Genomic DNA, 26,400 nt, shown 5'->3' on the forward strand with positions numbered 1-26,400 from the left:
CCCCACAACAATTGTGTTGATGCTTATCTGATCTTTATGTCCAGCAGTGTTTGTTTTATCAAGATAGTTGGGGAAATATTTGTGCATATATGTATATAATGCTCATCTCTTCTTGTTGAATTGTTCCAATTACCAATATGTACTGACCTTGTCTCTTCTGATCAGTTTTGCATTGCAGTCCACTTGGTCAGGAAACTGGGTAGGTGCTCCTGCTTGTTTTCAGGTTCCTGATGGAAGGAATATTGTTCTCCATCTTTTGATCTTTAGTCTCTGAAGTTCTATTTGGAGTATATCTGTTTCTTGTATGTACAATTCTGTTGGATTTTGTTGTTTGATCCATTCTGTCAATCTGAGCCTTTTGATTTTTTGTTTTTGTTTTGTTTTGTTCTGTTTTGTTTTGTTGAGACAGGGTCTCCCTATGTAGTTCAGGCTCGTTGAGAACTCACTATGTAGCCTGGATGGTTTTGAACTCATGGCAATCCTGCCTCAGCCTCCTGAATGCTGGGATCACAGGTGTGCAACACCATGCCTGGCTCAGGCTTTTTGATTGAAGAGTTAAGACTGGTAACATTGAGTTGTTAATGAAAGGTGTTGACTTATTCCTGGCATTGCATAATTTTCCTGGCGCTGATTCGTTTTTCCTCTTCGGGTTAATGACCCACACAATATCTGATGTATTTATTCCACTAGACTTTTTGGCATCATTGACTTCATTGTTCCTTTCTAGGATTTCCTTCAGAATTTTTTGGAATGCTGGTTCAGTGGTCATGAATATCTTATGATGTTCTTTGTCATGAAAAGACCTTATTTCTCCACAATTTTGAATTACAGTTTTACAGGATACATTGCTCTGGGTTGGATGTTGTTTTCTTTTAGGGCTTGAAACACTTCACTTCAAGCTTTCCTGGCCTGTAAGCTTTGTACCAAAATATCTGCTATTATTCTAATAGGTTTGCCTTTCTAAGTGATTTGTTGCTTTTCCCTAACAGCTTCTAAGATTCTAGCCTTGTTTTAGACTTCTGGGATTTTTAAAATTAAAAATAATTTTACTTTATTGGTTCATTTTAGATATATAATATAATGACATTCAACGTTGGAAATTTGTACCTTTACATAATATATCTTGGTTCTTATTTTTTTCCCATTCCCCTGCCCTCCCTTCAACCCCTCTGCCCCTCCCTATTTACAAAAACTTTGTTTCTGTTTTTTCATATTCTCATATTAATTCCATTTCCTTCTTTCCTTTCCCCTACCCCTCCCATGTCCCCTTCGCCTTTGCCCCTTTTCTTTTTTTATCAGTGGAAAGCAATTTATTAAAACTAATAACTTGGAGACAACAATTTTAGCATATTAAATATTCATTAAAAAGAACAGAAATGAGATTTTTCCCTTCAGAAGATAGATATGCTGAGATTAAAATCTGCTACATGTATAACAAATCATTTTGAGGTAACTTTAACAACACCTCCCCCTCAACTGCCACTGGAGTACTGGGGATTGAGCTAGGCAAGTGCTCTAGTACTGAGCAACATCCTCAGCCCTTTATATTTTTGTATTTAAAACAGGGTCCCTAGGTTTGCCTTGGGCTTAAGATTCTCCTGCCTCAGCCTGCTGAGTAGCTGGATTATAGATGTGGTCGACATACCTAACACACAAAAAGGAAAAAAATTGAAGAATGCCCCCAAACAAAAAAAACCAAACATATGGCTGGGGATTTAGCTCAGTGGTTCCACTGCCTGAGTTGTAAGTGCAAGGTCCCCAGTTGGATCCCTGGTACCAAAAAAAAATAACATAAATAAGTAAAACCAGGGATATAACTTTGAAATTTGTCATTGATTCAGAAAACAAGATTTCATCTCAAAAGAATAAGAATGATCTTCTGTCAAATTCTATTTTACCCAGATGTGGTGGCACATACCAGTAATCCTAGCACTCAGGAGGCTGAGGCAGGAAGGATTACAGAGTTCCAGGCCAGAATATGAAGTGAATACTGAAATACTGAGTACTAAGAATCAAAATGGCCTTTGGATCAGGGACCTTAAAATATAGAGAAAAAAATCACCTGTTTTCCCATTGTCACAATTGTGCTTAAATAATGAAAACTTTATCTAGTACTTCAAATATAATTCTTGCAGTTCAATCTATAAAACTAAATTAGTCCTGAAATTTTAGACTTAAAAGCTTAGTTGGTTAAAAATTTATCACTTTTTAGGCCAGATGAAAATGTATTTATAGTATAAAATATATTTATTGTTTGGGGTACATTAGTATTTAAATAAACAGTGTTAAATTTTGCATGGCAACAGAATTTTATATTTAACAAGATTAAACCAGAGAGAGAGAGAGAGAAAGAGAGAGAAAAGGAAAGAAAAGAAGCAAGGAAAGAACTGGAACTTTGCAGAACACCCTTTCAATAAAAGTACCTTCACAGTTTAACCAGGCTCTGTTTTTGAGCAAACCAAAATTAGGAATAGTAGGCAAAAGCTAGGAGACACTGCCCTAATATGAATAGGCAAGGAAAATAGTGCTTCATCTTTGAAAATCTCCCAGTATGTGACAGAAACTTTCATGCTCTCTTGAAGGAAGATCATTGATTAATTTTTCTAAGTTTAGATGTCAAAAGTGCTTCTCCAAAGGAGAATATTGCTTTAGTGAGGGGACACGCATGAGAATCAGTTTGTTTGGCTCTGGTTATAGCAACATTAAGACACTGCCAATCTTTCAAAAGTTCACCAAGGGTTCCATTTGTATTACTTCTAAAAAAAGATACAAGGATTATTCTTTTATTTCTTCCTTGGTATTTGTCTACTGTGTTAACTTTGACAGTCCAAAAAGAAGAATGTGTCAATACATCACTGATGATCTTTAATTGCTGCCTGTATGGTGCAATGATACCAATATCAGAGGGATTACATCCAGCCTTAATAAAAGTTGAAGTCAATAAAACTATGAGTCTGCCTTCTATTATATTGCTCACACCACCTTTTGCAACTTTTTCTGGTGCTGAAATCTTGTCTGTATTAAGAAAGCAAACAGGATTATTTGGCTCAAATACTTCATTCAGCCAGAAACTGTCAGAATAATCAGCATACAATTCCAGTTCCAGCTTCACATCTTTACTTATTATTTTTCTTAAATTCTTTTATTTGTACATTTTAGGTATAAAATACATTTACATTTATCATTGGGTGCTTGTACCTGTACATGATGTATCTTGGTTCTTATTTTTTCCCCATTACCTGTGCACCCTTCATCCCTCCAACCTTCCCTATTTACATACTTCGTTTCCTTTTTTTTTTTCTTTTCTCATAATTTTTCCTTTCCATTCTTTCGTTTCCACAGCTCCTCCCACCACCCCTACCCCTTTGGACCTTTTCCTATTTCAAAGTATCAATTATTAGTTATTAATCCTTTTAGTCCTTATTTACACTCTCAGTTTCTCACACTAGAGAAACTATTCAGTATTTACACGTGTGTCTTATTTATTTCACTTAAGAGGATGGCCTCAATATGCATCCATTTAGCTATAAATGACTCTAGTTTTTCGTTCTTTATGGTTAAGTAGTACTCCATTTTATTAAAAAATCCACATCTTCTTTATCCAGTTTCCAGGTGATGGGCACTTGGGCTGTTTCCAAGCTTTAGCTATTACAAACTGCTGCAATAAACATGTGTACACATATATCTCTATGGTATGATCCTTTTAATTCTTTTGGGAAAATACCCAGCAGGGGAAGAGCTGGGTAAAATGGGACCTCCAGCGCTAGTTCTTTGAGGTATCTCCACACTGATTTCCATAGTGGTTGCACCAGTCTGCACTCCCACCAACAATGGAGAAGGGTTCCTTTCTCTCCACACCCCTGCCAGGATTTGTTATTGGTTGATTTCTTGATAGCAGCCATTCTTTGTGGGATGAGGTGGAATCTCAGTGTTGTTTTCATCTGCATTTCTCGAATGACCAGTGATGTTGAACATTTTTTCATATGTTTATTTGCTGCTTTTACTTCTTTGTCTGAAAAATGTCTGTTCATTTCAGATGCCCATTTTTGAATTGGGTCTTCGAATTTGGGGGGTCTGATTTTTTTCAATTCTTTATATATTCTAGATAGTAGCCCTTTGTCTGAGGTGCAGCTGCTAGAAAATTTTTCCCACATTGTAGGTTGTCTGTTAGCTCTGTTGGTGGTTTTGCTTGCAGTGCAGAAGCTTTTTAATAAGATGAAATCCCCGTTGTTGATTGTTTATGCTAGTTCCCGTACTACTGAGCTTTTGTTCATAAAGTCTTTTCCTATGCGAATATCTTCAAGAGTTCTGCCTAACTTATCTTCCAGCAAGTTTAGTGTTTCTGTCTTAATATTTAGATCTTTAATCCACTTCGATCTTAGTTTAGTGCATTGTGATAGATATGGGTGTAGTTTTAATCTCTGACAGGTTGAAATGCAGTTTTTCAAACACCATTTATTAAATAGGCTATCTTTCCTCCCATGAGGGTGGTTGGCTCCTTTGTCAAAGATGAGGTGGCTGATTATGTCTGAAGTTGTTTCTGCATCTTCTAATCTATTCCACTGATCCACGGGTCTGTTTCTTTGCCAGTACCATGCTGTTTTTATCACAGTAGCTTTGTAGTATAGCTTCAAGTTGGGTATTGTGATACCCCCAGCCATGTCTCTGTTGCCCAGAATTGCTTTTGCTATTCTAGGTTTCTTTTGCTTCCAAATGAATTTTTGGATTGTTTTCTCTAGTTCTATGAAGTATATTGTTGGAATTTCAAATGACATTGCATTAAATCTATATAGTAGTTTTGGAAGTATGGCCATTTTCACTATATTGGTTCTTCCTACCCAGGAATAAGGGATGTCTTTCCATTTTCTTATAGCCTCCTCATTCTCCTTTTTCAGCGTGCTGTAGTTTTCAGTGTAGAGGTCATGGGCTTCCCTTGTTAGATGGATTCCTAGATATTTGGTTTTTGGAAGCTATTGTAAAAGGAACTGTTTCCTAATTTCTCTCTGAGTATGCTATTTGTGTATAGGAAGGCTATTGTTTTTTGCGTGTTGACCTTGTATCCAGCTACTCTACTGAATCTGTCAATTAACTCTAGACGTCTTTTGACCGGGTTTTTTGGGTCTTCTAGGTAAAGTATCATATCATCAGCAAGTAATGACAGCTTCACTTCTTCCTTTCCTATCTTTATTCCTTTTATTTTTTTCTCTTTTCTAATTGCTGTGGCTAATGTTTCCAGAACTATATTGAACAGGAGTAGTGATACTGGGCATCTTTGTCTTGCTCCTGATTTTAACAAGGAAGTTTTCAGTTTTTGACCATTTAGTATGATGTTGGCTGTTGGTTTTTCATAGATAGCCTTAATCAGGTTGAGATAAAGACCTTCTATTCCAATTTTCTGTAGGGTTTTTAACATGAATGGGTGTTGGATTTTGTCAAATGCCTTTTCTGGATCTATTGAGGTAATCATGTGGTTTTTGTCCTTGATTCTGTTAATATAGTGTATTACATTTATTGATTTACAAATGTTGAACCATCCTTGCATCCCTGGGATAAATCTGACTTGGTCAGGGTGTATGATATTCTTGATGACACTCTATATTCTGTTTGCCAGCAGTATCTTGGTGAGGATTTTTGCATCTATGTTCATTAGGGAGATTGGCCTGTAGTTCTCTTTTTGGGTTGGGTCTTTCCCTGGTTTTGGAATCAAAGTAACACTTGCTTCCAGGAATGAATTTGGAAGCCTTGCTTCCCTTTCAATTTCCTTGATGAGTTTAAAGAGTAATGGTGATAGTTCTTCTTTAAATGTCTTGTAGAATTCAGCAGTGAAGCCATCAGGACCTGGGCTTTTCTTTGTTGGTAAATTTTTTATTACATTTTCAATTTCACTCATTGTAATTGGGGTGTTTATAAATTCTATATCTTCTTCATTTAACTTTGGCAATTCCTATGTATCTAGGAATCTGTCCATTTCTTCTGTGTTTTTCATTTTATTAGAGTACAGGTTCTCGAAGTAGGTATTGATGATCTTCTGCATTTCTGCTGTTTCTGTTTTGACTTCCCCTTTTTTGTTCTTAATTGCATGGATTTGAACCTTTTCTTTCCTTTTTTTGGATAAGGTTGGCTAAAGGTTTATTGATTTTATTCATTCTTTCAAAAAACCAACTTTGATTCATTATTTTTTTGTATTATTCTCTTAGTCTCCATTGCATTGGTTTCTGCTCTGATCTTAATAATTTCCTTTCTTGTGCAGGCTTTGGGTTTGTTATTCTCTTCTTTTTCTAAGAGTTTGAGGTTCTGCATTAGGTTATTTATCTGAGTTCTCTCTGTTTTCATAATATGGGCATTCACTGCTATGAATTTCCCTCATAGAAGTGCTTTCATTTTGTCCCATAGATTCCTATATGTTGTACTGGCCTTATCATTTATTTGTAGTAACTGTCTAATTTCTTCTTTAATTTCCTCTGTGACCCTTTGGTTGGTCAGGTGGGTGTAATTCAATTTCCAGGTGTTTGTGGGAGTTTTGCAGTTTCTCATGTTGTTGATCTCCAAGTTTATTGCACTATGATCTGATAATATACAGGGGGTAATTTCAATTCTTTTACATTGACTTAGACATGTCCTGTGACCTAGCATGTGATCTATTTTGGAGAATGACCCGTGTGCACCTGAAAAGAATGTGTATTCTGATTTTGTGGGGTGGAACACTCTGTAAATATCTATTAAGTCCATTTGTTCAATAGCTTGGTTCAGTTCTAGAATTTTGTTCTTAATTTTTTGTCTAGATGATCTGTCTATTTGTGATAGTGGGGTATTGAGGTCCCCACTACAACTGTATTAGTGCTTATTTGGTTTTTCATATCCATTAATATTTGTTTTGTATTGTTGGGGCCATTCGTGTTTGGTGCATATATATCTAGGATTGTCATATCTTCCCCTTGGATTGTTCCCTTCACAAGGATGTAATGACCATCTTTGTCTCTCTTAATTAGTTTTGGTTTGAAATCTACTTTGTATGCAAATAAGATTGCTATGCCTGCTTTTTTCTGGGTTCCTGTAGCATGGAGAGCCATTTTCCATTCTTTTACTTTCAGTCTATGAATTTCTTTATGAGTTAGGTGTGTTTCTTGTATACAGCATATTGCTGGATTTTGCTTCTTAATCCATTCTGTCAGTCTACTTCTTTTGATTTGTGAATTGAGGCCATTACCATTGATAGTTATAATTCAGAGATATTGACTCAACCTTGTCATGATGTTTTACTGTTGGTGGCTCTTATTTCCTTTTCCCCCTTTAGTTTCTTGCCTTGTCTTGTGGCTTCCCTCTGTTGAGCCTCATGGAGTTGTGACCTTTGTTGCCTTTGTCTAGGATATTGCTTAGATTTGTTTGGAGTGCGGCTTTGGTGTTCATGAAATTTCTCAGGTGTTCTTTGTCATGGAAGTATCTAATTTCCCCTTCGATTTTGAAAGATAATTTTGCCAGATACAACAGTCTAGGTTGGAAGTTATTTTCTTTTAGGGCTTGAAATACTTCATTCCAGGCTCTCTTTGATTGGAGGGTTTGTGCTGAGAAGTCTGCCGTGATTCTGATGGTCTTTCCTTTGGGTGTGATTTGTTTCTTTTCTCTAAGTGCCTGTAGGATTTTGTTCTTCTGTTGGGTTTCTGGGATCTTGACTATTATATGTCTAGGTGTAGATTTTTTTTTATCATGGCTGGGTGGGGTTCTATATGCCTCACTTATCTGTATGTCCAATTCTCCACCTCTTTCTGAGAAGTTTTCTATTGTTACTTTTGTGAACAGTTTTTTTATATCAATTGTACTTTCTCCTGTTTTTTCATGGACTCCTGTCAGTCTTATGTTATTCTTCTTTGTGTCATCTAGCAGCTGTTGAATTTATTTTTCATGGTCCCTTACTATTTTTAAAAAATTTGTTTTCATGGTCCTTAACTGCAATCCTGTCTTCTATATCTAATATTCTATCTTCAGATTCTCTTAATCTGCTCTGCATGCTTTCAATGTAGTTTTTACTCTCCTGAATATCTATTTGGATCTGTTTCATGGATTTCATTTCTTTCTCATGTTGGGGAATCATGGTTTCCATTTCTTTCTTGTCCTGGGCATTCCTGGCTTCTAGCATGTTTCTGAGCTCATCTATTTTTTTTTATCAGGTTCTGATCTAGAGCCTCTAATCATGTCTTTCCCTCCGCTCACCATCTCTGAGGTTATCTGGGAGATTATTTCTGCTTTGAATTTTTCTAGAGCCTCATTCATCTGTTTTGGTACTTCCTGCGCTATCAGTTCAGGGCGTACACGTGGTGGATTATCAGACTTTTGCACCTCATTTCCCCCAGAAATTGCCTTTTGTAGGGTGGAAGTCTGGGTTTTTGACTTGCTTAAATGCCTTCTCATTTTTGTTTTTGGTGCTGTCCTTGGTTTAGTTCCTGGGCTGATATTTTGAAGTTGCTTATTGTAAGTATCTTTGTTGATGTATTTAAAACCCTTATGGAATGATTGCTTCTCAGAGGTGACTTCCAGATATAGCTGGTCTTTAGGTTTTGAGTCTCTAATGACTCTGAGCTTATCTCATTTTTATTGTACCTGGAAGGAAAACTGTTTAGACACATCACATCACCTTAGCCCAAATCATACAATCAGGAACACCATAGCATCAAATACCTATTAGAGAATGACAATTTGTAGTAGTTATTAATCTATCACCTTTAAAAAATAAAGGGCCTCCTTCAGGGTATATCTCTGCTGTCACAATAGACAATGTGGGCAGCAGTGTGCAGTTGTAAATCAATGAGTCGCAGTAAGCTAGTCCGAGACCTGTGAGATTCAGGCAGATTTCTGGTTGCAAGTCCCAAGTTGAGCTCCCTGTCCTCCTGCAGGGTTGCACTCTGCAAGTTTCTACTTCAGGTTTCAGCTTCTTTTCCCCTGAAGAAAGTCCAGTTTCTGATGGGAGCTGATGATCCATCCAACTTACCAATCATGGTGGTCTCGTGTGCCTTTATTGCAGAGATTCCCTTCACTTTTCCAGTGGGTTTGTTTTAATCAGGGAGCCTGAGACAGGCGCTCTCTCTGTTCTTCACTTCTGGCACTCAGGACAATGGCTTTTATGTCCCCCTGTTCCTCTGCAGTGTGAAACCAAGTAGCTGCACAGCCAAAAGTCCAGAGGCCGGGGCGGGGGGGGTGTAATGTTGTTGGAGGCACCCATGCGGCCAAGCCGTCAGCTGTTGGGCCTGCCTGGGGGGGTCCACCTCACCCTGTCCTGGTGGCAAGCTAGTGGAGCAAGCTGGAGCAAGCAGGTCCCGGTCAGCCTGCAGCCAACTGCTTGGCCCACTGGGCCCCATCCAGCTCCATTTGGCTGAGCCGTCAGCTGGTGGGCCTGTCCCGGGGGGAGGGTCCTCCTCACCATGTTCTGGTGGCAAGCTGCAGCTTCACATCTTTAAAGTTGGTTAGGGTTATGTCTCCACTGGCCACTCTGTGTGACCCACACTCCAGCTTTCCTTCATAGGTCCACTCCTTACTTAAGGATGTGATTTTACTGTTCATTCTATACTGCACAGTTAATTTTACAACAGCACTCTTATTCTGCTCCAGCCTCTTGAACAAGCTTTCACTCATCCCAAGAGCTCTTGCTTCATGGTTTAGCACCAGGGGAGGAAGCTGCTGATGATCTCCCACCAACATAAACCTTTAAAAAAAAAAGCAGCTCCAGGAAAACTGGTTGGCTGATTTGAGAGGCTTCATCCACAATACAAAAATCAAAAGTTTTACAGGAAAATATTGGATGGTTTATTCCCATATATGTTGTTGCAGCTACAAGTTGACGATTATACAGTTCTTCTAGAACACTTAAGGATTTAATGGATTTTGATCTGCAAATTTCCTCCTCTGTAAATTTTTGGATATCTGGATGAACCCTCTGAGTCTGACCCAAATGCAAAAATCCAATTTTAAACTTGGTTAACTTCAAAAGAATATTGTCAACAGCAGAATGTGTATATCTGGTCAACAAAACACTGAAACCACAGGCATAGAGGATACTCACAAAGGTACAGACGGTGCTGGTTTTTCCTGTCCCAGTCATACCCATGATGAGAGTGTTGTCTTTTGAAAGAAGAACCTTTTTCATTGCTTATCTCTGAGGCTTATTCAAACCCTTTAGAATGCTGGTGACTGTATCCTTCGCATCATGTAGAAGGACAAAACTGAGGTAGGGTGTAAACTGAGGCTCTCGACAGTCAATGATTAAATCTCAAAGTTTTTTTACTGGCTTGAGTGTTTTCCATCAATTCAGAGAGATTTCTTAATGGTGTGTCTATATAACAATTTTTTTCTCCCTGTTCTAATCTGAACAAAGTTGATTCTGGAAGTACTGACAAATTCCTGTCTAATAAATATCCTCTGGACAAAGCAAACAGTGTTCTCTCTTCTCCATTTAAAAAAATTATGTCCCCTGCCATTAGATTTGTGACAGGCATGGCACTGTGTTTACATTGGAAGTTATGTACATATTGTCCATCACAAACTCTCTGTACACATTCTGTTCTGATAAGATATCCAATGCAGCTACCACTCTCCTCCATTTCCTAAGCAGACATGAGCCAGATATTCTGGTGATTCCTCCTGCTGTCTTTTGATTGTGACCCCAGGGTTAACATGAGACACCAAACCCTGAAATACTGTAAATGCATGAGCTTCAGGTGCTCGGTAGCTTCTTTTATTCTGGGCAGCAAAACCACTATGACTGAACCGTCCTCCATCTGTTGTTCAACTGCTGTGCTATAAAGAGTACAGTTGTTCATTTGTGAACAATATTTACAGATTTTCTCCTCCTCAGTTATTTGAGGCAAAGAAGCAAGCTGTGTCTTCTCCTTTCCAGTAGCAGATTTGCTAGTACGGTGATGCGATCTGGTTCCTTAGCTTTAATTCTCTTTTATCCAGATGCTTGGCAGCCATGGGGTACATCTGCCCAGTCTTGAGGTAAAGAAGCAAGCCAGCCTCAGGATCTGGTCTCCTCTCCTGGCTCACCAGTGTGTAGAGAACCATCTGACCATGGTGTTCAATGGAATTGGATTCTTTGCCAGTTTAAGTTCCAGTGGCATGATTTTATACTTCGCTTTACAACCTCAATGTATTTTCACACCAACTATGACATCTATTTTGCCGTTCATGCCAAACCTAGGGGACCAAATGCATTCTTCGATATCCAGTGAGCTTATGACTTCAATGCTACATGTTGAATTATTATTACTACCATCACTTGGCAGGAAAGCTGCATCTGAGGGAAGGCGGTTGAAGCACTCTTATGCATGAAATCTCCAGCCCACTTGGAAAAGGAAGGAAGATACTCCTCTGCTTCTTGTTTTATTTCATCTTGACCCAGATTTAAGCAGTACCTGTTAACGCCTCCTGCATTTAAAGTCTCTAGAACTCATTTTAGGCAAGTCTCAGCAAATGACATGTAGCAGCCTGGTCTGTTCTGAGATTAAGGCAGTGAAGGTAGGATTTTCAAACTTAACCTTTTATATATAGGAGAAGGTAAAGCAGAAACAGATCTTCCTCTGAACCTCGGGGAGAGTCTATGAACAAGACTGGAAGAGAACTCTGGACCTGCTGGTTTAGGGTTCTCTTCAATAGAACTGGCACTAATTTCCTTCAAATGTCTTATTTCTTGAACAGTTTGAAAAGCAAGTTCTCTTAGCTATTCTGGTGCAAAGCTATCACTTATTGCTTTCTGAAATACTTCGTGGAGAACTGTACCAATCAGTATTTTGCATGTGGCTTGATTGGAGCTCTGAAAAGTTTCACTCAGGACAGCTCTTCTCATACATCGAATACTACTGGCCATGCTTGTACCAGAAATCAGCATTTCTGGATATAGGATCAAAAACCCAAAATCTTTATTGATTATCCAAGTATTAAATGAGCAGTCTCCTTCCAAATGAATGATGTCCCCTAGATGTACTGGTACAGAACACATTCTTGTGACCAGGATGCAGTGATGATTAGGTGTTTTTCATGGCTTGCTTTGCTCTGCACAATGTCAACTGCTAACACCAGGTAGTTCTTATCTGTTCCTTGGCTCAGAATTGTTTTGGGAATGGAAGCTTCCACTTGCTACTGAAATAGCTCTTCCAGTGGCACAGCCTCCTCTTTGAAACTCTAGTCCATCAGCAGCTCCAGTTCATCCAGCTGCTCCATCCCGGGCTGGGAGACAGCAAACTGTCACCAGGTAAAACCCAGAGAAAGAGGCACCACTTTTCTTCCTATTGCACATTATCTATTATACATTTTGATCCTTATTTACACTTTCAGTTTCTCACACCAGAGAAACTATTCGGTATTTACACATGTGTGTCCTATTTATTTCACTTAAGAGTATCACCTCAATGTGTTTCCATTTAGCTATAAATGTCTCTAGTTTCTCATTCTTTATGACTGAGTAGTACTCCATTTTATTTTTTTAAAACCCACAATATCACTGGTCATTTGAGAGATGCAAATGAAAACAATGCTGAGATTCCACCTCACCCCAGAAAGAATGGCTGCTATCAAGAAATCAACCAATAACAAATGCTGCTGGGGTTGTGGGGAAAGAGGAACCCTTCTGCACTGTTGGTGGGAGTGCAGACTGGTGCAACCACTGTGGAAATCAGTATGGAGATACCTCAAAGAACTAGGATTGGAGGTCCCATTTGACCCAGCTATTCCCCTGCTGGGGATCTTCCCAAAAGAATTAAAAGAATCATATCACAGCAATATATGTGCACCCATGTTCATAGCAGCACAGTTTGTAATAACTAAACCTTGGAAACAGCCCAAGTGCCCATCAACTGGAGTCTAGAATTTTGACTATGATCTGTCATGGAAAACATCTTTAATGATCATGGCTATTTGGTACTGTATATGCCTCACTTATCTTCATGTTAAATTCTTCTCTGTACTTGGAAAGTTTTCTGCTATGATTTCTGAAAGCAGGGTACTTTTTTGCCATTTGTGCTGTTTTCTGATTTTTTCTCTAATTCAAATTAATCTTTGTTTAGTCTTCTTTTGCATCATCTAGTGAAGAGGCGATCCATTTATCAGAATCACTTGTTATTTTGAAGGTACCTCTGAGTCTTTTATTACCTACATCATCATATCTTCTGCTTCTTACACTATTTTCTCACATTGTTCAATTTTGCTTCCCATAGTTTTAGTAGAATTTTTTGAATCATGGATTTCTGTTTGGTACATTTTCATGGACTCTAAACCAGTCGTTCATGTTTTGTATCATTTTGGTTAGCTTAGCTTTCTCTTTCTTGGTGTTTTCTTTAAACTCATTATCATTTTGCTCATTGTCTGTGTACTTATATCTTTTGAGGTTGCCAAGCATCTCATTACTCTGTTTTTCTTTCATAATTTTGTATAATTCAGCTGTTTGGTTTTTTATTACCTCTCCATCCATAAATACTCTATGGATCAGCTTTTGGGAGAATTGTGACATTTTAGAGGCATTTTATTGCCTAATTTTCACATGTTTCTATTGTTTTATTGCTGCTGAGGGTTGAGAGTCAATTAAAGTGGAAATACTTTCTTCCTGGTATGGAGATATCTTTAGTTAGTGTCTGCTTTCCAGTGATGTGCTCTGGGAATGGTTATGTAGAGGCTTTTGACTCTGTCCTAAGATCCATCCATGCCCATTAATTTGGGGAGGGGAAGGAGTTTCTAGAAATAAACCAAAATAAGATTGATGGCACGAAGTTAAAGCAGATATTGTCATACTGTAAAAAGCAGTTAATGGCAATAGCTATGCCTACACAGGCAACGGAAATCAGCAACAATGATAGTGAGAAACAGACAACATTGACATAAGAATCAGTAAAGTCTATGACTGTACTATCCTTCACAATAATAAAGAGATTTACAGTAATTATAGGACACAAAGTCAAACCAAGTATTGTCATGAAGTAAATATCTACTGAATGCAGCAACTATACTATCAGTATCAATCAAAAAATTCAAAATTACTAGCATAGATTCAACTAAATATCTAAAAATAAACAAATCTTAGTAGTAGTGCTTCTAAAATGGAGGGGTCAGGGAAGAAGGAAATAAAAGTAAAAATAAAGAAAAGGAAGAGGAGAGGTGAAAATAAAAGAAAATGAATAGAATTAGATCAAATTAGTAATAGAAAAATAACAAACAAGAAAAAGTAGAATAAAGACTAAAACAATGAGTGAAAGAAAGGAAAAAGAGAAAAATAAAGACCCCCAAAATCAACAAAGAAAAAAATAAATGAATCTAAAAACTTCCTCCATGTTTCTGCAAAAGTGATTTTTTTTCCAGTTCCTGCAGTACTGGAATCCACAAGATATTGGGGAGGGTTAGTGAGTCACTACTAAGTCCTATTTTGTTTCCACATTCACTTTTTTGTATGTGAATGAAGATTTCTGTCCAATCTTTCCTGCTAGCGTGGTAGGGCAATGGTGTCTGCACTGGGGCTGTATTCACTCCAGCTGCTTCCTATTCCCATCTCCTGTAAACTTTCTCTTGATACCTTTATAGCCTGTGGATTTGTCATGTGGTCCAGGCTGTGACAACCATCCAGTCTGAAGCACAGTCCTGATTGTGTGGGCAGAAGAGGAAAGCCAACAGATTACTGAGCTCTGTACTGGATGTAGGCAGTGGAACAAGGGGACAAGTAGTCCATCGGACTTAATACCAGCACCTTCAGACCCTTCTCCCTAAAAAAACAACATGCAGTCAGCCTTGCCCCTCACACAGAGGGCAGACTGCCACATTATTTCAAGCCTGAGCTCAGTGTTCCTTAGATTTCTTAGAGGGTCTATGTCTAGCCTGCGTACTCTCTATGACTGTCTCTAGTGGCCATCTCCCACCCAGTCACTATGGTAAGGTGACTCCAGAAATTGTGACGTGTAGTTGTCCTGTGGCTTTTGATTCCTGGAATAGCCCGTTTTAGACAATTAACTCCTTCCCCATATTGCTCCTGATTAATCATGCTCAAATATGGTAGGGGCTGCAATGGATTTCTTCTACAACTCTATCTTGTCATGCCAAAGGAGTTATTGTTTATTAATTTTATTGGTACAATTTAAACATACATAATGATCACATTCATCATAGGGAATTTGCACCTGTTATCTTGATTTCTCTTTTTTCCCCAATCTGCCCCTTTTCTCCCCTCAATTCTTCTTCCCCTCCTCATTTACAAAAGGTGGAAATCACTGTGGAGTTTCCTCAAAAAACTAGGATTAGAGGTCCCATTTGATCCAGGTATTCCACTTCTAGGTATCTTCTGGAAAGAATTAAAAGCATCATACCACAATGATATATGTGCACACATGTTTAGAGCAACACAGTTTGTAATAGCTAAACCTTGGAAACAGCCCAAAAGCCTATAACCAATGAATGGATTAAAAAAGATATGTTTTTTAATACAATGGAGTAATACTCAGCCATGAAGAAGGATGAACTTGAGACATTTATAGCTAAATGGATGTGCCTTGAGAGTACACTCTTCAGTGAAATAAATCAGGCACACATGTATAAATATTGCACTGTCTCTCTGGTGTGAGAAACTGAAAGGGCAAATAAGGACCAAAATATAAAACAGATAATGTGAAACTGGAAGAAATTGTTCAAAAGGAAAGGGGAACTAGGAGGAGGGTGGGGGGTAAGAAGGAAGGAAAAAGAAAAACATAAGAAAAGGAAAAATGGAAGGAATTACTTCTAGAGTAAAGCCACACACTGTTTTTTCAGTTTATAGTAACTGTGGGCTTTTCTTGGGGCTGCTGACCCCCTCAAGGCTTACCTTGTGTTTGTGGAGATGGGTCCCGTTTCCAGGAGGCAGGGTTACCATTCTAGACTGCTTCTTTCTTTCTTTGTCCTGCTTTGTATTTAGTTTCTCCATTTTCCCTGATTTTTCCTTTTCATGTCAGCTCTTTCCTAATTCTTGGATTTCTTCTTCCTTTTCTCTTTGCTAAGTTGTTGAAGTTGTTTTCCAGGTGTCATGAGTCCAGATCTTTTTTTTTTTTTTAACTATATATCCTTTTATTGGTACATTTTAGGTATACAATATAATGACACTCATCATTGGAAATTTGTACCTTTACATAATCTCTTAGTTCTTATTTTGCCCCCTTCCCCTGCCCTCCCTTCAACCTCTCCTCCCTTCACTATTTACAAAGACTTTGTTTCCATTTTTTCATTTTCTCATGTTATTTCCATTCCCTTCTTTCCTTTCCCCTACCCCTCCCACTTCCCCCTCCCCTATGTCCATTTTCTTCCTATTTCACATTACCTTTTAGTCCTTACATACACTTTCAGTTTCTCACACATGTGTCCTTTTTATTTCAATTAAGAGTATCGCTACAATGTGCATCAATTTCCCAATAAATATTGCTAATTTATCATTTTTGATGCCTGAGTAGTACTCCATTTTATTTAAAAAACACATTTTCTTTATCCAGTCTCCAGTTGATAGGTATTTGGGCTGTTTCCAAGTTTTTGCTATTACAAACTGTGCTGGTATGAACATGAGTGCACATATATCACTGTGATATGATTCTTTTGTTTTTTGCACTTTATTAAATTCTTTTATTGGTACATTGTAGGGATACAACACAATTACATTTCTCATTGGGAATTGTACCTTTACATAATGCGTCTTGGTTCTTATTTTTTCCCCATTCCTAGCCCTCCCTTCACCTCCACCACCCTTCCCTATTTACAAAGACTTTATTTCCATTTTTTCCATTTCTCATCATTTTTCCTTTCCCTTCTTTTCTTTCCACTGCCCCTCCCAGTACCCCTACACCTTTGGACCTTTTCTTCCTATTTTGCATTATCAATTATTCATTCTAATCATTGATATATTTTAGGTATACAATATAATGACATTCATGTGATATTATTCTTTTAATTTGTTGGGTAAGACACCCAGCAGGGAAATAGCTGGGTCAAATGGGACGTCCAGTCCTACTTCTTTGAGGTACCTACAGTGATTTCCACGGTGGTTGCACCAGTCTACACTCCCACCAGCAGTGGAGCAGGGTTCCTCTTTCCCCACAGCCCTGCAGGCATTTGTTATTGGTTGATTTCTTGATAGCAGCCATTCTTTCTGGGGTGAGGCGGAATCTCAGCATTGCTTTCATTTGCATCTCTCGAATGACCAGTGATGTGGAACATTTTTTCTTATGTTCACTTGACATTTCTATTTCTTTGTGTGATAAATGTCTGTTTATTTCAGATGCCCACTTTTGGATTGAGTCTTTAAATTTGGGAGGTCTAATTTTTTTAAATTTCTGCATATATTCAATATAATGGACCTTTGTCTGAGGGACTGCTTTGGAAAATTTTTTCCCACATTGTGGGTTGTCTCTTCACTCTGTTGGTGATTTCTCTTGCTGTGCAGAAGCTTTTTAATAAAAAGAGATCTCAATTGTTGATTGTTTGTACTAGTTCACGGGCAACTGAGGTTTTGTTCATAAAGTCTTTTCCTACCCCAATGTCTTCAAGAATTCTACCTTATCTCCATGCCAGCCGGTTCAGCGTTTCTGTTTTAATATTTAGATCTTGAAGCCATTTCAATTTTAGTTTAGTGCATGGTGAGAAATATAGGTCTAATTTTAATCCTTGGAAAGTTGAAACAATTTTTCCAGCAACATTTATTAAAGAAGCTATCTTTCCTCCAGTGATGATGTTTGGCTCCTTTGTTGAAGATGAGATGGCTGAGTGTGTCTGAAGTTGTTTTTGCATCTTCTAATCTGTTCCACTGGTCCTCAGGTCTGTTTCTATGCCAGTACCATGCTGTTTTTATCACAGTAGCTTTCTAGTAGAGTTTCAAGTTGGGCGTTGTAATACCCCCTGCCATGTCTCTGTTACCTAGAATTGCTTTTGCTATTCTGGGTCTCTTCCTTTTCCAAATGAATTTTTGGATTATTTTCTCAAGGTCCATGAAGTATGCTGCTGGGATTTCAATTGGGATTGCATTGAATCTATATAGCAATTTTGGAAGTATGACCATTTTCACTATATTGATCCTTCCTATCCAGGAGCAAGTGATGTCTTTCCATTTTCTGATATCATCTTCAATCTCTCTTTACAGAGTGCTATACTTTTCAGAGAAGTCTTTGATTTCTTTTGCTGGGTTGATACCTAGGTATTTCACTTTTTGGATGCTATTGTGAAAAGGAATTGTTTGCTTTATTTATCTCTCAGTGAGTCTGTTGTTCGTGTAGAGTAAAGTTATTGATTTTTGTGTGTTGACCTTGTATCCAGCTATTTACTGAATTTGGTTATTAAGTCTAGAAGACTTTTGGTGGAGTTCTTGAGGTCTTCTTTATAGAGTATCATGTCATCTGCAAATAATGACAATTTGACTTCTTCATTTCCTATCTTTATTCCTTTTATTTCTTTCTCTTGTCTAATTGCCATGGCTAATGTTTCCAAAACTATATTGAACAGAAATGGTGATAGTGAACATTATTGTCTTGTTCCTGATTTTAGTGTGAACAATTTTAGTTTTTGACCATTTACTATGATATTGGCTGTTGGTTCTTCATAGACAGCTTTTATCAGATTGAGGTAGAGACCGTCTATTCTAATTTTTTGTAGGGCTTGTATCATAAATATGTGTTGGATTTTGTCAAATGCTTTCTCTGCATCTATTGAGATTATCATATGGTTTTTGTCCTTGGCTCTATTGATATAGTGTATTACATTGATTGATTTGCATACGTTGAACCATCCCTGCATCCCTGGGATGAATCTTCTTGATGATCTTCTGCATTCTATTTGCCAGTATCTTATTAAGGATTTTTACATCCGTGTTCCTTAGCAAGATTGGCCTATAGTTTTCTTTCTCGGTTGGGTCTTTCTCTGCTTTGGGGATCGAGGTGATGCTTGCTTCCAGGAATGAATTCAGGAGTATTGCTTCCCTTTCAATTTCACTGAAGAGTTTCAACAGTAGTGGCAGTAGTTCCTCTCTAAATATCTTGTAGAATTCACCAGTGAAGCCATCAGGGCCCGGGCTTTTCTTAGGTGGTAAGGTTTTAATTACAGTTTCAATTTCATTGATTGATACTTGGTTGTTTAGAATTTTTAGGTCTTCTTCATTCAAGTTTGGTAATTCATATGTGTCTAGGAATCAATTCCTGAAGTAAGTATTGACGATCCTCTGGATTTCTGCTGGGTCCATTGTAATTTCATCCTTTTCATTCCTAATTGCACAGATTTAGGCCTTTTCTTTCCTTTTTCTGATAAGGTTGGCTAAGGGTTTGTCAATTTTGTTTATCCTTTTGAAGAACCAACTCTTGGCTTCATTGATTTTTTGTATTGTTTTCTTATTCTCCATTGCATTGATTTCTGCCCTGATCTTTATAATTTCCTCCTTTCTATGGGCTTTGGGTTCATCCTGCTCTTCTTTTTCTAGAAGCTTGAGGTTCAGCATCAGGTTGTTTAATTGGGCTCGCTCTGTTTTCCTAATGTGAGTATTCACTGCTATGAATTTCCCTTGTAAGACAGCTTTCATTGTGTCCCATAGATTCTGATATGGTATATTGGCATTGTCATCTAATTGAAGGAACTGTCCTGATTTCTTCTCTAATTTCTTCTGTGACCCATTGGTTATTAAGAAATGTGTTGTTCAATTTCCATGCCTTTATGAAATTCTTTTGGTTTCTTTTGCTATGGATCTTCAATTTCCTTGCACTATAGTCTGTTAATATACACGGGATAACTTCATTTCTTTTACACCTACCTAAATATTTTCTATGAGCGAGAATGTGGTCTATTTTGGAGATCAACCTGTGTGCAGCTGAAAAGAATGTGTATTCTGATTTTGTGGGGTGGAAGACTCTGTAAACATCTGTTAAGTTCAGTTGTTCAAGAGTTTGATTGAGTTCTAGTATTTCGTTGCTTGTTTTTTGTCTAGTTGATCTATCTATTTGTGACAATGGGGTATTGAAGTCCCCCACTACTATTGTATTAGTGCTTATTTGATTTTTTATGTCCATTAGTATTTGTTTTACATAGTTGGGTGCACTAGTGTTTGGTGCATAGATATATATGATTGTCATCTCTCCCTCTTGGATTGGTCCCTTTACAAGAATGTAGTGTCCTTCTTTGTCTCTCTTAAGCAGTATGGGTTTGAAATCCACTTGGTCTGCAAAGAGGATTGCTACTCCTGCTTTTTTGTGTGTTCCCATTGCATGGAGTATTGTTTTCCACCCTCTAACTTTCAGTCTATGAGTTTCTTTTTGAATTAAGTGTGTTTCTTTTCGGCAGCATATTGTTGGATCTTGCTTCTTGACCCATTCTGCTAGTGTATTTCTTTTGACTGGTGAGTTGAGACCATTAAGATTGATGGTTATAACTATAGGTATTGACTTATTGTTGTAATAAATTTTTTCCTTTTTTTGGATTCTCCCCTTTGTATTTAATATCTTATCATGCCCGACAGATTCATTCTGCTGGGCTTCCTGAGGTTGTGATCATCATTGTCTTTTCCTAAGATATTGCCTAATATTTTTTGGAATTCTGGTTTGGTATTCATGAAGTTCCTAAGGTGATCTTTGTCATGAAAGTATCTTATTTCACTATCAATTTTGAAAGATAATTTTGCAGGTTACATCAATCTGGGTTGGAGGTTGTTTTCCTTTAGGCCTTCAAATACATCACTCCAAGCTCTTCTTGCCTTTATTGTTTGCATTGAGAAGTCTGCTTTGATTCTGATGGGCTTTCCTTTGTATGTGATTTGTTTCTTTTCTCTAACTTCTTGTAGAACTTTGTTCTTCTGTTGTGTTTCTGGAATCTTAACTGTTATATTACTATGTGTAGATTTTTTTTGCTCAAGGTAGTTGGAGTCCTATATGCCTCACTTATCTGTATGTTTAGTTCTTTTCCTCTGCTTGGGAAGTTTTCTGCCATCATTTCTGTGAACGGTTTTTTTATGTCATCTGCACTCTCTCCTGTTTCTTCATTGACTCCAATCAGTCTTATGTTATTCTTCTTTGCATTGTCTAGCAGCTGCTGGATTGATTTCTCGTGGTCCCTTGCAATTTTAAAGAAATTTTCCTTTTCCTGTTCACTAATTGCAATCTTATCTTCTATATCTGAAATTCTGTCCTCACATTGGCTCATTCTGCTGTGTAGACTTTCAATGGAGTTTATAATTTCCTGGAAATCTGTTTGTATCTGTTTTATGTATTCCATTTGTTTCTTATTTTGGGATTCCTTTGTGTTCCTCAGATCCTCTATTTTTTTATTTGTGTCCTCTCTAGATTTATTAACCATGGTTTGCACTATGGGCACAATCTTTGCTGTTATGTGAGAAATTATTTCTGATTCCATTGTTTCCAGATCCTCTTTCGTTGCTAGTTCAGGGAGTCCAGGTTGTTGAGTATCAGAGTGTTCCATCTCATTTCCCTTTGGGGTTTTTGTAGGTTATCTGGAAGTCTGGTTCTGAGGCCTGTTTACATGTCTTTTCATTTAGATGGGGGGCAGGGTGCTGCTGGCACCCACGCAGCTCACCTCCCCTGTTCTGGGAGCAGTGGTAGGTTGGCCTGGAAGCCTCCTACTCTGCACTGGCGGCTGTGGCACATTGACCCAGAAGCCTCTTCTGTGCTGGGATCTGTGGCATGTTGACCCAGAAGCCTCCTCTGAGCTGTGAGCTGTGGCAAGCTGACCTGGAAGCCTGCTCTGTGCTGGGAGTTGTGACATGCTGATCCAGAAGCCTCCTCTGTGCTGGGAGCTGTGGCACACTGACCTGGAAACCTCCTGTGTGCCATGAGTCCAGATCCTTGAACAACTGTGATGTGCTACTTGATTTTATGCTGCCATTTTCTTTTCCAAAGTGTACATTTTAAATAGATGTGTTTTCAACTACATGAATCTCAGTAAAATAAGAACAAAAATGTACACCTTCAGGTGGTGGCATATTCTATATGCTCATCAAGACTCACCAAATTATATAGTTGTGAGTTATGCAGTTCACTATGGGTGAATTTTAGCTCAACAAATAATAAGCATATATAAATTTTTATTTCTAATTAATTGGGTTGTTTTAACCAAAGGTGGAATCTTTCTTTCATAGGTTTCAAGATACAGTATAAAATGAATCTATACATCTATTTTAACAATGTTTGTTTGTTTACACAATTATATTATTCTTCTCCAGCCTGTATACTGGATTTCATTAAATACAAAGTAAATTTACAAAAAAAAAACCCCTACCATGGTATTCCTTCATAATGCCAATCTATATTCTTTAACAACCTCCTCTTCTTAATATTTATAATGGTTACTTTGATCATATAAATATTGTCTTTTTCAATGAAAGAGTAATTGTGTTAGCTTGTTTGCTTATCAAAATAGTAAAAACAGTACATGTGAAATGGCTCCTTGCATTATTTCTCATTAATTTTAGGCACAATAAAATATTTACAGGTAAAATGCTATGCTCTGAACATTGCTTTACTATAATAAGTTAGATTGATAAATGCATACAAATATGAAATGATGGATAGATAATAAAGCAAATATGTGGTGACCTTATGGGAGCTCATTATAGGGGATATATTTATGAAAACAACAGACAAATTTCCCTGCCTTTGTGGAGCTGACTTTCCAGTGGAATTCAGACAATGAACAAATAGAAGTATATTTCAGGTTTGAACAAGTATTACAAAAATTTTGAAAAGGGAAATGCATCACTCATACTAATGCGTCCACTTCCAGGTCTGTCATTTCTCAATATCTTGCAATCTGGATTGCATTTCCACTGTTTTAAACTCCCATGTGAACCATTCTGTACAGTCCTCATTCCTCTCTCTATGACCCCTCAGTAGCATTCAATATTTTTACCCACTTTCATCTTAAATGAAGGTGTCATCTTGATACTCCATCTTGAGCCTGTTTCTCATAGCCCTCTTTACCTGTGGTTCCGCATACCTTCACAGCTTCAGGTACCAATTATATTTTCAGTCCTGATTTCTCAAAGGAACACCAGAAACACCTTAAACTGAGATCATATCAACACCTTCAACTTCATATGACAAAGATAATCAATCACTGACCCCTTCAGAGTCATTTCTTTTTCTGAGTTCCATGTATTTAAAAGTAGTATTACCCAGGCAGGCCACAAAATTCAGTTCTGTCTTGGTCTTTTTTTCTCCTCAGGATCAACAAGTCACTGAGATCTGTCACTTATTTCTTAATGATGTACCTCACAAGTCCAAAGATCTCATTAACACAGGAGTCTAGGAAGTTGAGCAATAGGCTAGCGCACTGTACTTATATCTTAACTTTTCTGGGATGCCTCTGTGCTGCTTGAGATAATCCCAAAAGTGATAGTAAAATTCCTTTGGACTAGAAGTAGATATTCACCAGGTAGAGATAAAAAGAATATGATCAGCAACAGCTCATAATGATGAAATCCTGATGAAAACCCAATAAAATACCCCCAAAAGACATACATTTTGGAGACAGGGAAAGGGATCAAGGGGAGGGAAGAGGATAGGGGGTGTGGGTGGTCTCTCTAAAGGGAGACCTGAGACCCCAGAAAGCACTGACCTTTAAAGAAAGAAAAGGAGACAGCCTGGGGAATGAACAGAAGTTTATTCCTCTGACACTGTTCGACAATTCCAAAGGAAAGAAGTAAGGTTTTTATACATGTAGGAAAGCAGCTTAGTTATTTTGGCTATTGTCTTGATTTTAACCTCTGGTGACAAGTGACTTTAAGTGACTCATAAAAGCTACAGGTGAATTTACAAGTCCCCCCTTTCCTTTCACCAATCCAGTACATCAAAGAGCACACCGCAGCCTTCTTCTTTATCAGATGTATCAAGAAAGCAGGATGACTTCAGCAGAAATCAAGCCCACCAGCCCACTGCAAACATCACAGATGTAAATAGTGAATCATATCTCTCTCACCACCTGTAGAGTCATTGGGTCTTGGTTCTCTGAACCTGGACAATGGTAAATAAGAAAACTAGGAAAACCTGTTTTTCTCCCGTGAAACTTTTACAACATCTCTTAAAATTTTCTGGCATTCTTTTAACAAACAGACTTGTGGAATTTCCCAGAAACAACTTCTTAATTTTCTCAGTTAACAAACTTCTTGTGATCAATTCTTACAACTAGGTAACTAAATTCTACAATTTCCTACAAGGGAGGGATGGTAACTGGATCAAAATGACCAGTATATGTTATATATATGTACAATTCCCCCTAAAACAATAACTGTTGTGTATTGCAAACATATGCTAATAAAATATTTTTAAATCTACATGTAAACTTTGAAAATAAACAATATGCAACAGAGTACAAATAAAAAGTGTATTTGTAAAAAAACAAATGCATATATAAACATTTTGCAGGAATGTAAAATTCTTGAAAGCATGTAAAAGAGTGTTTCATCTCTGAAAATGAGAAGTTAGTATGAGGGAAGAGAGATACTCATTTTACATCATTCTGCATATGATTTTTAAAATTATGATTGTGATGCATAGTAAATATATGCACTGTGGAGAACATATACATATTGGATATTGATCTTTTTGTTTCCTCTTCCTCTCCCCTGCTCTCCCCTTCACCTCCATTTTCCCCCATGCCCAGATCCCATTCCCATCTCCACAAAGTCTATCTCCCTGTTTCCTATCATCTACTTTTTCTTTTGAGCTTTAAAGTATTTATGCTTTGGGCTTCTCAGAAAAATCATGTTATATTTAACTGTCTTAGTCACTTTCTCATCACTGGAATACGATACCAAACACCCACAAATTAAAGAAAAAAAGTATATGTTGGTTCATTTTTAGTCCATAGTCTGCTGCCTCTGAGGCAGGACAGCATGACAGAAGGGTAGAACAGAGGAAAATCTACTCATGGTATGGCAGAGAGTGAAAGAAGTAGCCTGCAAGGGAGATATACCCTTCCAAGTCACACTCCCAGGGACCTGTCTCTTCTGACCAGACCCCAATTCCTAACAGCAAGTTACCATAATTCAATCACCTTCCAAAAGCCCTGACTGTGAGTGTGTGAAGCTCTTGGGGAACATCTACATAAAAACTGTAACATTAACTTGCCATGTCTGATTTATTTCACATAGTATTATGACTCAGGGTGTATCCATTTTCTTACAAATGACTCAAATTTATCCCTCTTTATGGCTGAGTGATATTCTATTGTGGATACATACTACATTTTCTTTGACCATTCATCAGTTGATGGGCATATAGGTCTCTTCCAAGATTTAGCTATTATGAGTTGTGCTGCCATATACATGAATATGCATGTGTCACTGTAATATGTTGTCTTTAATTCAGGAAGATAACCAGGAGAGAGATATAGCTGAGTCAAATGTAATTTCTATTTCTAGTCTTTTGAGGATTCTCCATGCTCATTTATATTTCCACCACTATGGTACATGGTTTCCTTTTTCCCTATAATCTCACCAGCATTTATTTTTTGCGTACTTGCTAATAGCTATTCTTACTAGGATAAGATGGAATCTCTATCCCTAGGAATTAACCTAACCAAGGAAGCATATGTGAAGTTTCAAAACCATGTTTATGTAATCATTCTATAATAGGGAGAAAAAAGTATTCTAATTTAAAGGAGAGAATTACTATGGCACTATAATAAGCTTAAAGTTTGTTTCAATGTTTCCAGACTTCCTTGTCTGGACAGATGGAAGCCCAGAGCCCCTGACTGTGGAATCACTTCCATGCAGACTTAGCAGGCTCTGCTCTCCTAAACCTATGGCATTTTGCTGACTCTATCCAAGGAGAAGGAGCAAAAGAGTATAAGGGCTAAGGACTCTTTCTCCACTTGACACCCAACTTCAGCAAGATTCCACTGAGAGTTTAAACCAATAGACTCTAAGATATAGTAAGGCTTGGATATTCACACATAGGAATAAGAAAATAATTCAATCACACATGTACTCAGGGGCTATGGAAGATAAGAAGACCAGTGTGTATACCCTAGAAGGAGGAAAACATTGATCTCATCAGTTTGAAACATACTCACGTACAAATACCCTTTCAAGAGCTAAGAAATCATTGAACTGAATATAGCATAAAAATAAGAAGAGATGCATTGAAGAGGGTGGGAATGACATTTTTACATCATCCATGTAATCCCTCTCCTGGAATCAATCTGTACAGTGGGGAGAGAGATGTCCTCCACTTGTGGGAAGGAGAGGGAAGTGAGCAAGTGTAACACTGAGTTGACTTCAGCAAAACCCAGAACCAGTCAGGCTCCCACGGACACAGACTGGAGGCAAATATTCATACACTGAGCCTTCAGGCATGCTGCAGCATCAAGCTGGACATAAAACCATAATTTATAGACAAAAATAGATTACTCATTGCCTGGAGCTTATGGTAAAGG

General features: G+C 37.7%; 2 pseudogenes; both read right to left on the reverse strand.

Annotated features, from left to right (window-relative positions):
- Positions 1–9,408: 9,408 nt before the first annotated feature.
- Positions 9,409–11,434, reverse strand: LOC101707231 (DNA replication ATP-dependent helicase/nuclease DNA2 pseudogene; annotated as a pseudogene).
- Positions 11,431–12,494, reverse strand: LOC147824375 (DNA replication ATP-dependent helicase/nuclease DNA2 pseudogene; annotated as a pseudogene).
- Positions 12,495–26,400: the final 13,906 nt, after the last annotated feature.

This window comes from Heterocephalus glaber, unplaced genomic scaffold (genome assembly GCF_053883595.1).
Source record: "Heterocephalus glaber isolate CG9 unplaced genomic scaffold, H.glaber_assembly_v1.0 deba00001546, whole genome shotgun sequence".
Lineage (NCBI taxonomy): Eukaryota > Metazoa > Chordata > Mammalia > Rodentia > Bathyergidae > Heterocephalus > Heterocephalus glaber.